We start from the raw sequence: 14,457 nt of genomic DNA, 5'->3' as shown, positions 1-14,457 counted from the left end.
TGTAACCCCAGTAGAATATAATTGTACTATGTTTTCATGGGATAAAATCCAAAGTCACTTACAAGGCATTTGGAATAATGCTAACGCCTCTCTGGATTTGGATAAATTAAAGCAACATATTCAAGATATGTTAAACTCCCATAAGGTAGATCTATCAGTAGCCAAACAGGCAGAAACCTTTGTTAATGCTTTGAGATCTGCCTTTCCATCTTTTGAATCTTTTAAACAAGGGATTTATGGCTTAATAACAATTGCTATTGTAATTCTTTTGGGACTACTTGTCTGTCCATACATCTTAAGGCTTATCATAAAACAGTTTTGGCAAATAGTCGTGGACATGAAAAAAATGAAATTGGAACACACTAAAGATAAACCGATTCCGCTTTCAATTTAAAAAGAAAGGGTGAAATGAGGAGAACCATTATACATTCTGAGGGCCTGAAAGGGTCAAAAGCAGAATGATGAAGCCAGAGGCCTTGAGAGCAGTGTTCTGTGGGGCCTGAAAGGGTCGATAACAGAAAACTGTGCTGAGATCAAAAGCCGTTCCTCCTGGAAGGGAGGATGCGGACACAGAGGTTCTTGGCAGTATAATGGGTTTCTCCCCATTCCAGGGCCCAAGCTAAACGTATACACTCCAGGAACACCTGCAGACTTAGTTAAGGATGTTATGTGAACTCTGGACAGACACGTAGACCCCTTGTTCTGTAGAACTTGTAGAGCCTGCTTTCTCACGACAAGGATAATAATAAAGTATGTAAACAGTGCATACAAGTACGATGTTATCTCAACCAGAAGAGTATAAAAACTCCGTTTGGAGAATAAAATGTTGCTACTTGCCACCAGAGCGGTAGTCCGTCTGTCGATTTAGGCGTCCCTGTGAGCTGGTCTCCGTCACAACTGACTTGCCATGTACTACTTTACTCTTCGACACCCATATGGACAACAACCTCCTCACCTCTCAAACCATTTGTTGAAACGAAGCTTTGCCCCACTGAGGCTGCATGAAGAGCCTGCAAAAGAAGAGTGGTGCTTAGATACGATCAAAATGCACAGGCTGTGCCCAGCAATTCCCATCTCCCACTCCATTACCTGGACTGTCCATCCCCCTCAGCCTCCATCATCCTTTTAGGCCATGGTAAGGCACCTGCTCCAAGACACAAACAGCAAATGCTACTTGTAACATCATGATTATAAGATAATAACCATGACTTCAGATTAACCATTGCTCTCCTTGACCAAGTCTGCTCTAGTGCTACTACACCACATAAGCAGGTCATAAAGCCGCAGATCACATATTCCCACCAAAACCAAAGCAGACCCATCTACCTATGACACTATGACCAACTCCATCAGTGGCCTTTGATTCACAGGAAGTCCCTCTGCATCTGAAAGACAATAACAAAGAACTAACCTCTGACACTCACACTCCACATGTAATACACAAACAGCAAAGAACAGCTGTCCCTTCAAGGACATTAAGGCAGCGGAACGATAAATGCTGCTTCACGTAACTCAATATTGCTCTCCTCATCCAAGGCAGCTCCACTGCCACTATTTTACTTGGCTCATTACTTGCAAAGTAAAAACACAAAATCAAAACCCATTATCTAGTCACATACCCATGGACCTTCTCCCCTCTTCCCAGCCCACGTCCCTCAACTTAGCTTTCAGAGGACCATGACTCAAGCTGTCCTTCGACAAAGCAGCTCCAATCACATTGGTTAACTGGAACAATCCTGCAGTCACCAGGTTCCTCTTCTTCATCTGCAAGGAAACAAAAAGAGAAAAACAGTGCCAACCGTCAGCACCGCACCGCTCTGTGTCAACCTCTTGTAGTACACCACCACCCCCACCGCAAAAGCGCCAAGGCATTCTGCTCACTCGCTCCGTGAGCACTCAAATATCTGGCCCTGCAGCTGTCGTTGCCCGGGGCACCTACAATTCCAAGACACAAAGTTACTTTTGTGCTTGTGAGAAAATCAACAGTCTCGCATCCCTTCTCGCTAGGACCCAGCCTCACCTCAGACGCTCATCATGTTCCAGAGGCGGCCCGATCGGCACCTGCAAAAAACAAAGCAACAAATCCACAATCAAACCCAAACCTGCAGTCCCACTCCCTTGCAACTGCTTAAAACTGCTTTGATACCGTTCCACTGCCTTCTCCCACACAGTTTTGGGCATCCTCTCCGCGGCTGCACAGCCAAGCAGAAACTACTCTCCTCACCCGCCGCATCTAGGGCTACGTCTTCTGCAACGTACGGTACGCCCCTGCAAGGTTTAGGCATATCGGCGTATTAACCACAGAACCTTGCCCTTGTATCTCTGCTGACTCTTATCACCTCTAGGCATCAGGCAGAGCAGCTCCAGCCAGACACAAAACACACACAGCACACCACAAACTTTCACTCCGGCTCCCCCCCAGCCAACTGCTTCCAGTGCTGTAATATGCACGCTAATGGGCTTTCCCGAGGAAATTCTTGCTCGGTTTTGCCCCCGTTACACTACCTTCCGCCTCTACCCTTTCTCCAACTTCCACAAACCATTTAAACACTTACAAACGTCCTGTCTCCAAGTTCTCAGGGACTTCCCACAAGACTAGCAACAGCAACAATTCCCATCTACAGATTACAGACGCTCGGGACAATAGAGTGATCCCAACCCAGCCGAGTTAGCACAATAAAACTTCACGATGGTCCGAACGTCAAATCTGATCCGTTCCTGCAGCCTGCAGAATTCTGCCCCACTCCCTCCTCCCCGGCCCACGCAAACCTTTTGGTTTTGCTCTTTCAAATTATTCTTTCTTCTCACACAGAGCACTTAACTCACATTCCGGGAGGGGAAGGGTTAACTCACACACACAGCACTTAACTCGCATAATTGGCATACCAGGAAAGGGGGAAAAGGAAGGGGCAACTCTCAGCCGCTCCTCCCGTTTTTCTCTTTTTTCTTTCCCCCCCTTCTTCCATGCTAGGTATGATAAAATTTAATCCTTTGCAGCCTTCCATTCCGAAGGTCCGAGGTAAATATACCCATTTGGCGGTTCAATGGACCTTTGGAATTCAAAGGCTCCATAGGTGCATTCCTAGGATCAAGTAACACGGCTTCTAACCAGTTTGCAAGTCTTTCAACATTTTGAGCTCGGCGCACCTCCGAGGAAGAGCCTCCCCCGGGTAAGCTACGCCTCTCAATTCTGCTGGTACTCTGTTATTCGTCAAACAATTCACAGAGTATACTTACGACGTAAAACACACAACGTATAGCAGTGATCACTCGCTTCGTTCGTCTCCGGCTGCTTCCTTCGCAGGAGAGCAGAACCGCGGATCGGAACTCCGCACTCGCTTCGCGCTCAATTGCGCGTCTCACGCAACCACGCACTCGCATACAAACAGTCCACAACGTAGGAGAGGTTTAAAATGAGCTCTTAACGATGTTAACATATACGCGGTACCGATACTGAAGATTTGCAACAGGAGTAGAAGATGATAGCCATCATCTCATACGCTGCACTCCTGCTTCCTCAGCAAGGAGAGCCCAATTCATCAAGATATTATACTATAATATTATCTTATCTATAATACCACAACCCCTAACTCCGCCTCTCTGCCTAACAAGAATCTTGGGATTATATTTCACCTGTTGCTCTGCTATCACAGCAGCGAGCACCCATACCAGACCACAGCAGCCAATTCGCTATTTTACCCAGGGACGGGCAGTGCCACCTCCTCACCCTGCGCAAGTAGGGGATTCGTATCCCTCCTCGCGGACTTACGGGGTCTCGGCAAAGCGACCCTAACCCTTCGTCACCACGTGAGGCGTCCCATCCACGATTTACAGACTCACCCCCTACTACCCTGCAGGTAAATCCAAATTATCATACCGTATCATACGTAAATCACATACCTGGTCCGCCCGGCTGATGGGCCGTCTCTCCCCCCGCAGCGATCGCGTAGAGATGGGAGATTCTCCGGAGAAACAGTTTACCGGGGCGCGCCTTAGAATGTCCCACTCTCCACCGATCCTGCAGCCGGGCAGAGAGGGTGTCCCATCCGGGGTGCCAAACTGTTTTGCGGAATCAAACCCTATAACCCCAAAATGAGTTATAAAGCAGGTATGTTTATTTCCAGCGCTGGGGTGCAAAGGGGTTCTCCTCCTCCTAGCTTGCACACCGTATAGCTTAACGAGCAGCTACTTATAGTGTAAAGACATGCATAGGTATAAGCGCCTACTACGTATTCATACACTTCCCCCCCCCACACACACTTCGTATTATAATTAGTTGTGGAAAGTTCGCTCCAGTCTCGCGCCTGCGTAGTGCCTCCTGAAGGTCGTGGGCCGGGGTCTTTGGAGATGAAGTAGGAAGTCTTCCTCGGGATGAGTATTTTTCGTTTTGAACTTTGCGCAGACTCAGTCTCCTCCGGCTGCTTTCAAACGCCTGAACCAAATGCAGCCAGCTTTCTGCATTCCAATGCCCACCTATCAGTAAACTTCTGCCAGCTGGCTCCTTCGTTATCAACTTCCAAGGTCTTCAAGGCAAACAACGCCAAGCTCTAACAAACACTCCCAACCCTGCTTGTCTGCTCTTGCTCATCAATAGCGCCCCCAGGCATGCCTCGAGTGCAAAGAGGACACACGCAAGACACACGCAAGACCCGTGCCGTGAACCAGGGACAAAAAAAACCTCCCTCACTCTAAGAGGAGCAACTCCCGGACAAGACCTGCCCACAGGGCAAGATGACGTACAGGGCTACGAGGAAGAATCTATGGCAGCCCTGGAAAAGTGAAGGACCGTGGCTTGTTACTAAGAGACGCGGCCGCAACTGGGAGGACGAACGAGCAGGAAGCCCCATTTTTAAGACCTAAAGACGCAGAGGACGCACGGAACAAGTCTCAGAACAGGGATCTAAGAAAACGCACGACTACCGATCGTGGACGCTGACGCAGGCTGCAAGGCCGCAGCAAAAGACAACTGACTGGAAGCTTCCAAAAGACAAGACCGATCCACGCTTTAGGATTGCGATGCGAGAAAAGCACCGCCCGATCAACACGGCATTGACGACTACAAGCGTTCGGAACCCTAGAGATGGTGCCCAAGGCACGTCTGCCATGCCTTCGGCGCAACAAGAACATCAAGACCTGCAGAAATCTTCAGACACAGCAGATGGACTACAGAAACCAGACGGCGACAAACATAGGCTGGAACTGCCCTGCCCAGCACAGGGTAGAGCTGGGCTGAGAAGCAGGCCCCTCTGCCTTTACCCGCCCAAATGGGGCTCCCCCTGCACGGCCTTCTCCCCTATGCTACTTATAAAACACCTCTCTGCCGTCCCCAACCTTCTCCCCTCTTCCCAGCCCAGGTCCCTCAACTTAGCTTTCAGAGGACCATGACTGAAGCCGTCCTTCGACAAAGCAGCTCCAATCACATTGGTTAACTGGAACAATCCTGCAGTCACCGGGTTCCTCTTCTTCATCTGCAAGGAAACAAAAAGAGAAAAACAGTGCCAACCGTCAGCACCGCGCCGCTCGGTGTCAACCTCTTGTAGTACACCACCCCCACCGCAAAAGCGCCAAGGCATTCTGCTCACTCGCTCCGTGCGCGCTCAAACATCAGGCGCTGCAGCTGTCGTTGCCCGGGGCACCTACAATTCCAAGACACAAAGTTACTTTTGTGCTTGTGAGAAAAATCAACAGTCTCGCGTCCCTTCTCGCTAGGACCCAGCCTCACCTCAGACGCTCATCCTGTTCCAGAGGCGGCCCTATCGATGGGCACCTGCAAAAAACAAAGGCTCAGCTGAGTAGCTTTATAACGCTGTGCTCTGAGACACCAATTCAGAGAACGACCTCACCTTCCCAGATCATTTGTCGGCACAAAGCTGTGCCCCTCCGAGGCTGCATGCTGAACCTGCAGAAAGAGACATGCTTTAGGCACAACACACAGACACAGGCAGGACCCAGCAATTCCCGTCTCCTGCTACGTTACCTTGACCGCTCGCCCACCAGCCTGCGTCGCCTATAGGGCTTCCACGCCGAGGCTTGCGCTCCACCTGTAATACGCAAACAGCAAAAGGATGACTGTCCCATCGTGGACTTTAAGACACCTGCACGATAACGGCTGCTTCACATAACTCACCATGGCTCTCCTCATCCAAGGCAGCTCCAGCGCCACTATTCTGCTTTGCTCGTGGCTCTGTACCTTCCAAGTGGAAACAAAACCAAAACCCGTTATCTAGTCATATAGCCACCGGTCGCATCTTCCCACCTACGCCGCAGCCGACTCGCCCCCCTGTGGCCCTCTACTCTCAACTCTATCAGCGGCCTTTGGGGCACAGGTCGTCCCTCTGCATCGGAAAGACACGATAGCAAAAGGAGTCACCCCAACGCTCAGCGATGCCTTAACAGTTGCAGGTCGCTCTCTTCCTTTTAGAAGCGCCATCTCTACTGCACACTACCGCCAAGCGCAACAAATCCACAACCAAACCCAAACCTGGAGTCCCAACTCCCTCGGAACTGCTTAAAACTGCTTTGCTACCGCTCCACTCCCTTCTCCCGCACAGTTTTGGGCATCCTCTCCGCGGCTGCACAGCCGAGCGGAAACTACTCTCCTCACCCGCCGCATCTAGGGCTACTTCTTCTGCAACGTACGGTACGCCCCTGCAAGGTTTAGGCATATCGGCGTATTAACCACAGGACCTTGCCCTTTTAGCTCTGCTGACTCTCATCACCTCTATGCATCAGGCAGAGCAGCTCCAGCCAGACACAAAACACACACAGAACACCACCACACGCAAAACCGATGTCGTGAAACCAGGGGCAAAAGAAAACTCGCTGTAAGAAGAATGACTCCCGGACCAGACACGCCATCGGGCAAGACGATGTACAGGGCTACGAGGAAGCGTCTATGGCAGCCCGGGAAAAGCGAAAGAACGCGGCTCGTTACAAAGAGACATGGCCGCAACTGGGAGGATGAACGTGCAAGAAGCCCCGTTGAAAAACCTAGAGGCGCAGATGATGCACGGAACAGGGATCCAAGGAAAGGGCTGGCTAACGATCGCGGATGCCGACGCAAAATCCCACTGTCCCTTTGCCACTCCGGATGGTTTCGGAGAGGGAAAAGCACCTCGTTCCACTTTCCCTCTCTTTAAAAACAACATGAGTTGCAAAACGGGACTGCGATCCTCTTCTTACCCATTGAGCCTCTGGCTCCCCCCCCCCGGCCAACTGCTTCCAGTGCTGTAATATGCACGCTAATGGGCTTTCCTGAGGAAATTCTTGCTCGGTTTTGCCCCCGTTACACTACCTTCCGCCTCTACCCTTTCTCCAACTTCCACAAACCATTTAAACACTTACAAACGTCCTGTCTCCAAGTTCTCAGGGACTTCCCACAAGACTAGCAACAGCAACAATTCCCATCTACAGATTACAGACGCTCGGGACAATAGAGTGATCCCAACCCAGCCGAGTTAGCACAATAAAACTTCACGATGGTCCGAACGTCAAATCTGATCCGTTCCTGCAGCCTGCAGAATTCTGCCCCACTCCCTCCTCCCCGGCCCACGCAAACCTTTTGGTTTTGCTCTTTCAAATTATTCTTTTTTTCCTCACACAGAGCACTTAACTCACATTCCGGGAGGGGAAGGGTTAACTCACACACACAGCACTTAACTCGCATAATTGGCATACCAGGAAAGGGGGAAAAGGAAGGGGCAACTCTCAGCCGCTCCTCCCGTTTTTCTCTTTTTTCTTTCCCCCCCTTCTTCCATGCTAGGTATGATAAAATTTAATCCTTTGCAGCCTTCCATTCCGAAGGTCCGAGGTAAATATACCCATTTGGCCGGTTCAATGGACCTTTGGAATTCAAAGGCTCCATAGGTGCATTCCTAGGATCAAGTAACACGGCTTCTAACCAGTTTGCAAGTCTTTCAACATTTTGAGCTCGGCGCACCTCCGAGGAAGAGCCTCCCCCGGGTAAGCTACGCCTCTCAATTCTGCTGGTACTCTGTTATTCGTCAAACAATTCACAGAGTATACTTACGACGTAAAACACACAACGTATAGCAGTGATCACTCGCTTCGTTCGTCTCCGGCTGCTTCCTTCGCAGGAGAGCAGAACCGCGGATCGGAACTCCGCACTCGCTTCGCGCTCAATTGCGCGTCTCACGCAACCACGCACTCGCATACAAACAGTCCACAACGTAGGAGAGGTTTAAAATGAGCTCTTAACGATGTTAACATATACGCGGTACCGATACTGAAGATTTGCAACAGGAGTAGAAGATGATAGCCATCATCTCATACGCTGCACTCCTGCTTCCTCAGCAAGGAGAGCCCAATTCATCAAGATATTATACTATAATATTATCTTATCTATAATACCACAACCCCTAACTCCGCCTCTCTGCCTAACAAGAATCTTGGGATTATATTTCACCTGTTGCTCTGCTATCACAGCAGCGAGCACCCATACCATACCACAACAGCAAATTCGCTATTTTACCCAGGGACGTGCAGTGCCACCTCCTCACCCTGCGCAAGTAGGGGATTCATATCCCCTCTCGCGGACTTACGGGGTCTCGGCAAAGCGACCCTAACCCTTCGTCACCACGTGAGGCGTCCCATCCACGATTTACAGACTCATCCGCTACTACCCTGCAGGTAAATCCAAATTATCATACCGTATCATACGTAAATCACATACCTGGTCCGCCCGGCGATGGGCCGTCTCTCCCCCCGCAGCGATCGCGTAGAGATGGGAGATTCTCCGGAGAAACAGTTTACCGGGGCGCGCCTTAGAATGTCCCACTCTCCACCGATCCTGCAGCCGGGCAGAGAGGGTGTCCCATCCGGGGTGCCAAACTGTTTTGCGGAATCAAACCCTATAGCCCAAAATGAGTTATAAAGCAGGTATGTTTATTTCCAGCGCTGGGGTGCAAAGGGGTTCTCCTCCTCCTAGCTTGCACACCGTATAGCTTAACGAGCAGCTACTTATAGTGTAAAGACATGCATAGGTATAAGCGCCTACTACGTATTCATACACTTCCCCCCCCCACACACACTTCGTATTATAATTAGTTGTGGAAAGTTCGCTCCAGTCTCGCGCCTGCGTAGTGCCTCCTGAAGGTCGTGGGCCGGGGTCTTGGAGATGAAGTAGGAAGTCTTCCTCGGGATGAGTATTTTTCGTTTTGAACTTTGCGCAGACTCAGTCTCCTCCGGCTGCTTTCAAACGCCTGAACCAAATGCAGCCAGCTTTCTGCATTCCAATGCCCACCTATCAGTAAACTTCTGCCAGCTGGCTCCTTCGTTATCAACTTCCAAGGTCTTCAAGGCAAACAACGCCAAGCTCTAACAAACACTCCCAACCCTGCTTGTCTGCTCTTGCTCATCAATAGCGCCCCCAGGCATGCCTCGAGTGCAAAGAGGACACACGCAAGACACACGCAAGACCCGTGCCGTGAACCAGGGACAAAAAAAAACCTCCCTCACTCTAAGAGGAGCAACTCCCGGACAAGACCTGCCCACAGGGCAAGATGACGTACAGGGCTACGAGGAAGAATCTATGGCAGCCCTGGAAAAGTGAAGGACCGTGGCTTGTTACTAAGAGACGCGGCCGCAACTGGGAGGACGAACGAGCAGGAAGCCCCATTTTTAAGACCTAAAGACGCAGAGGACGCACGGAACAAGTCTCAGAACAGGGATCTAAGAAAACGCACGACTACCGATCGTGGACGCTGACGCAGGCTGCAAGGCCGCAGCAAAAGACAACTGACTGGAAGCTTCCAAAAGACAAGACCGATCCACGCTTTAGGATTGCGATGCGAGAAAAGCACCGCCCGATCAACACGGCATTGACGACTACAAGCGTTCGGAACCCTAGAGATGGTGCCCAAGGCACGTCTGCCATGCCTTCGGCGCAACAAGAACATCAAGACCTGCAGAAATCTTCAGACACAGCAGATGGACTACAGAAACCAGACGGCGACAAACATAGGCTGGAACTGCCCTGCCCAGCACAGGGTAGAGCTGGGCTGAGAAGCAGGCCCCTCTGCCTTTACCCGCCCAAATGGGGCTCCCCCTGCACGGCCTTCTCCCCTATGCTACTTATAAAACACCTCTCTGCCGTCCCCAACCTTCTCCCCTCTTCCCAGCCCAGGTCCCTCAACTTAGCTTTCAGAGGACCAGTGACTGAAGCCGTCCTTCGACAAAGCAGCTCCAATCACATTGGTTAACTGGAACAATCCTGCAGTCACCAGGGTTCCTCTTCTTCATCTGCAAGGAAACAAAAAGAGAAAAACAGTGCCAACCGTCAGCACCGCGCCGCTCGGTGTCAACCTCTTGTAGTACACCACCCCCACCGCAAAAGCGCCAAGGCATTCTGCTCACTCGCTCCGTGCGCGCTCAAACATCAGGCCCTGCAGCTGTCGTTGCCCGGGGCACCTACAATTCCAAGACACAAAGTTACTTTTGTGCTTGTGAGAAAAATCAACAGTCTCGCGTCCCTTCTCGCTAGGACCCAGCCTCACCTCAGACGCTCATCCTGTTCCAGAGGCGGCCCTATCGATGGGCACCTGCAAAAAACAAAGGCTCAGCTGAGTAGCTTTATAACGCTGTGCTCTGAGACACCAATTCAGAGAACGACCTCACCTTCCCAGATCATTTGTCGGCACAAAGCTGTGCCCCTCCGAGGCTGCATGCTGAACCTGCAGAAAGAGACATGCTTTAGGCACAACACACAGACACAGGCAGGACCCAGCAATTCCCGTCTCCTGCTACGTTACCTTGACCGCTCGCCCACCAGCCTGCGTCGCCTATAGGGCTTCCACGCCGAGGCTTGCGCTCCACCTGTAATACGCAAACAGCAAAAGGATGACTGTCCCATCGTGGACTTTAAGACACCTGCACGATAACGGCTGCTTCACATAACTCACCATGGCTCTCCTCATCCAAGGCAGCTCCAGCGCCACTATTCTGCTTTGCTCGTGGCTCTGTACCTTCCAAGTGGAAACAAAACCAAAACCCGTTATCTAGTCATATAGCCACCGGTCGCATCTTCCCACCTACGCCGCAGCCGACTCGCCCCCCTGTGGCCCTCTACTCTCAACTCCTATCAGCGGCCTTTGGGGCACAGGTCGTCCCTCTGCATCGGAAAGACACGATAGCAAAAGGAGTCACCCCAACGCTCAGCGATGCCTTAACAGTTGCAGGTCGCTCTCTTCCTTTTAGAAGCGCCATCTCTACTGCACACTACCGCCAAGCGCAACAAATCCACAACCAAACCCAAACCTGGAGTCCCAACTCCCTCGGAACTGCTTAAAACTGCTTTGCTACCGCTCCACTCCCTTCTCCCGCACAGTTTTGGGCATCCTCTCCGCGGCTGCACAGCCGAGCAGAAACTACTCTCCTCACCCGCCGCATCTAGGGCTACTTCTTCTGCAACGTACGGTACGCCCCTGCAAGGTTTAGGCATATCGGCGTATTAACCACAGGACCTCGCCCTTTTAGCTCTGCTGACTCTCATCACCTCTATGCATCAGGCAGAGCAGCTCCAGCCAGACACAAAACACACACAGAACACCACCACACGCAAAACCGATGTCGTGAAACCAGGGGCAAAAGAAAACTCGCTGTAAGAAGAATGACTCCCGGACCAGACACGCCATCGGGCAAGACGATGTACAGGGCTACGAGGAAGCGTCTATGGCAGCCCGGGAAAAGCGAAAGAACGCGGCTCGTTACAAAGAGACATGGCCGCAACTGGGAGGATGAACGTGCAAGAAGCCCCGTTGAAAAACCTAAAGGCGCAGATGATGCACGGAACAGGGATCCAAGGAAAGGGCTGGCTAACGATCGCGGATGCCGACGCAAAATCCCACTGTCCCTTTGCCACTCCGGATGGTTTCGGAGAGGGAAAAGCACCTCGTTCCACTTTCCCTCTCTTTAAAAACAACATGAGTTGCAAAACGGGACTGCGATCCTCTTCTTACCCATTGAGCCTCTGGCTCCCCCCCCCCGGCCAACTGCTTCCAGTGCTGTAATATGCACGCTAATGGGCTTTCCCGAGGAAATTCTTGCTCGGTTTTGCCCCCGTTACACTACCTTCCGCCTCTACCCTTTCTCCAACTTCCACAAACCATTTAAACACTTACAAACGTCCTGTCTCCAAGTTCTCAGGGACTTCCCACAAGACTAGCAACAGCAACAATTCCCATCTACAGATTACAGACGCTCGGGACAATAGAGTGATCCCAACCCAGCCGAGTTAGCACAATAAAACTTCACGATGGTCCGAACGTCAAATCTGATCCGTTCCTGCAGCCTGCAGAATTCTGCCCCACTCCCTCCTCCCCGGCCCACGCAAACCTTTTGGTTTTGCTCTTTCAAATTATTCTTTTTTCTCACACGGAGCACTTAACTCACATTCCGGGAGGGGAAGGGTTAACTCACACACACAGCACCTAACTCGCATAACTGGCATACCAGGAAAGGGGGAAAAGGGAGGGGCACTCTGCTTCTCCCGTTTTTCTCTTCCCCCCCCCCCTTCTTCCATGCTAGGTATTATAAAATTTAATCCTTTGCGGCTTTCCATTCCAAAGGTCCGAGATAAATATACCCATTTGCTGGCTCAATGGACCTTTGGAATTCAAAGGCTCCATAGGTGCAATCTTAGGATCAAGAAACACGGGCTTCTAACCAGTTTGCAAGTCTTTCAACATTTTGAGCTCGGCGCACCTCCGAGGAAGAGCCTCCCCCGGGTAAGCTACGCCTCTCAATTCTGCTGGTACTCTGTTATTCGTCAAACAATTCACAGAGTATACTTACGACGTAAAACACACAACGTATAGCAGTGATCACTCGCTTCGTTCGTCTCCGGCTGCTTCCTTCGCAGGAGAGCAGAACCGCGGATCGGAACTCCGCACTCGCTTCGCGCTCAATTGCGCGTCTCATGCAACCACGCACTCGCATACAAACAGTCCACAACGTAGGAGAGGTTTAAAATGAGCTCTTAACGATGTTAACATATACGCGGTACCGATACTGAAGATTTGCAACAGGAGTAGAAGATGATAGCCATCATCTCATACGCTGCACTCCTGCTTCCTCAGCAAGGAGAGCCCAATTCATCAAGATATTATACTATAATATTATCTTATCTATAATACCACAACCCCTAACTCCGCCTCTCTGCCTAACAAGAATCTTGGGATTATATTTCACCTGTTGCTCTGCTATCACAGCAGCGAGCACCCATACCAGACCACAGCAGCCAATTCGCTATTTTACCCAGGGACGGGCAGTGCCACCTCCTCACCCTGCGCAAGTAGGGGATTCGTATCCCTCCTCGCGGACTTACGGGGTCTCGGCAAAGCGACCCTAACCCTTCGTCACCACGTGAGGCGTCCCATCCACGATTTACAGACTCACCCCCTACTACCCTGCAGGTAAATCCAAATTATCATACCGTATCATACGTAAATCACATACCTGGTCCGCCCGGCGATGGGCCGTCTCTCCCCCCGCAGCGATCGCGTAGAGATGGGAGATTCTCCGGAGAAACAGTTTACCGGGGCGCGCCTTAGAATGTCCCACTCTCCACCGATCCTGCAGCCGGGCAGAGAGGGTGTCCCATCCGGGGTGCCAAACTGTTTTGCGGAATCAAACCCTATAGCCCAAAATGAGTTATAAAGCAGGTATGTTTATTTCCAGCGCTGGGGTGCAAAGGGGTTCTCCTCCTCCTAGCTTGCACACCGTATAGCTTAACGAGCAGCTACTTATAGTGTAAAGACATGCATAGGTATAAGCGCCTACTACGTATTCATACACTTCCCCCCCCCACACACACTTCGTATTATAATTAGTTGTGGAAAGTTCGCTCCAGTCTCGCGCCTGCGTAGTGCCTCCTGAAGGTCGTGGGCCGGGGTCTTGGAGATGAAGTAGGAAGTCTTCCTCGGGATGAGTATTTTTCGTTTTGAACTTTGCGCAGACTCAGTCTCCTCCGGCTGCTTTCAAACGCCTGAACCAAATGCAGCCAGCTTTCTGCATTCCAATGCCCACCTATCAGTAAACTTCTGCCAGCTGGCTCCTTCGTTATCGACTTCCAAGGTCTTCAAGGCAAACAACGCCAAGCTCTAACAAACACTCCCAACCCTGCTTGTCTGCTCTTGCTCATCAATAGCGCCCCCAGGCATGCCTCGAGTGCAAAGAGGACACACGCAAGACACACGCAAGACCCGTGCCGTGAACCAGGGACAAAAAAAAACCTCCCTCACTCTAAGAGGAGCAACTCCCGGACAAGACCTGCCCACAGGGCAAGATGACGTACAGGGCTACGAGGAAGAATCTATGGCAGCCCTGGAAAAGTGAAGGACCGTGGCTTGTTACTAAGAGACGCGGCCGCAACTGGGAGGACGAACGAGCAGGAAGCCCCATTTTTAAGACCTAAAGACGCAGAGGACGCACGGAACAAGT

The 14,457-nt window shown here is 51.1% G+C and overlaps 1 long non-coding RNA gene across 1 annotated transcript; it reads right to left on the bottom strand.

Annotated features, from left to right (window-relative positions):
• Positions 1-2,017: 2,017 nt before the first annotated feature.
• Positions 2,018-6,523, bottom strand: LOC128852325 (uncharacterized). Its single transcript, XR_008450086.1, has 4 exons — positions 6,128-6,523; positions 5,978-6,041; positions 5,844-5,899; positions 2,018-2,061 (listed from the first exon to the last, which is right to left on the bottom strand). It is a non-coding gene; the product is annotated as an uncharacterized LOC128852325 (long non-coding RNA).
• Between the last annotated feature and the right edge of the window lie 7,934 nt (positions 6,524-14,457).

Source organism: Cuculus canorus, chromosome 5, assembly GCF_017976375.1.
Source record: "Cuculus canorus isolate bCucCan1 chromosome 5, bCucCan1.pri, whole genome shotgun sequence".
Lineage (NCBI taxonomy): Eukaryota > Metazoa > Chordata > Aves > Cuculiformes > Cuculidae > Cuculus > Cuculus canorus.
The sequence above is the reverse complement of the archived record's forward strand: the minus strand, read 5'-3'. Positions and strand labels throughout refer to the sequence as shown.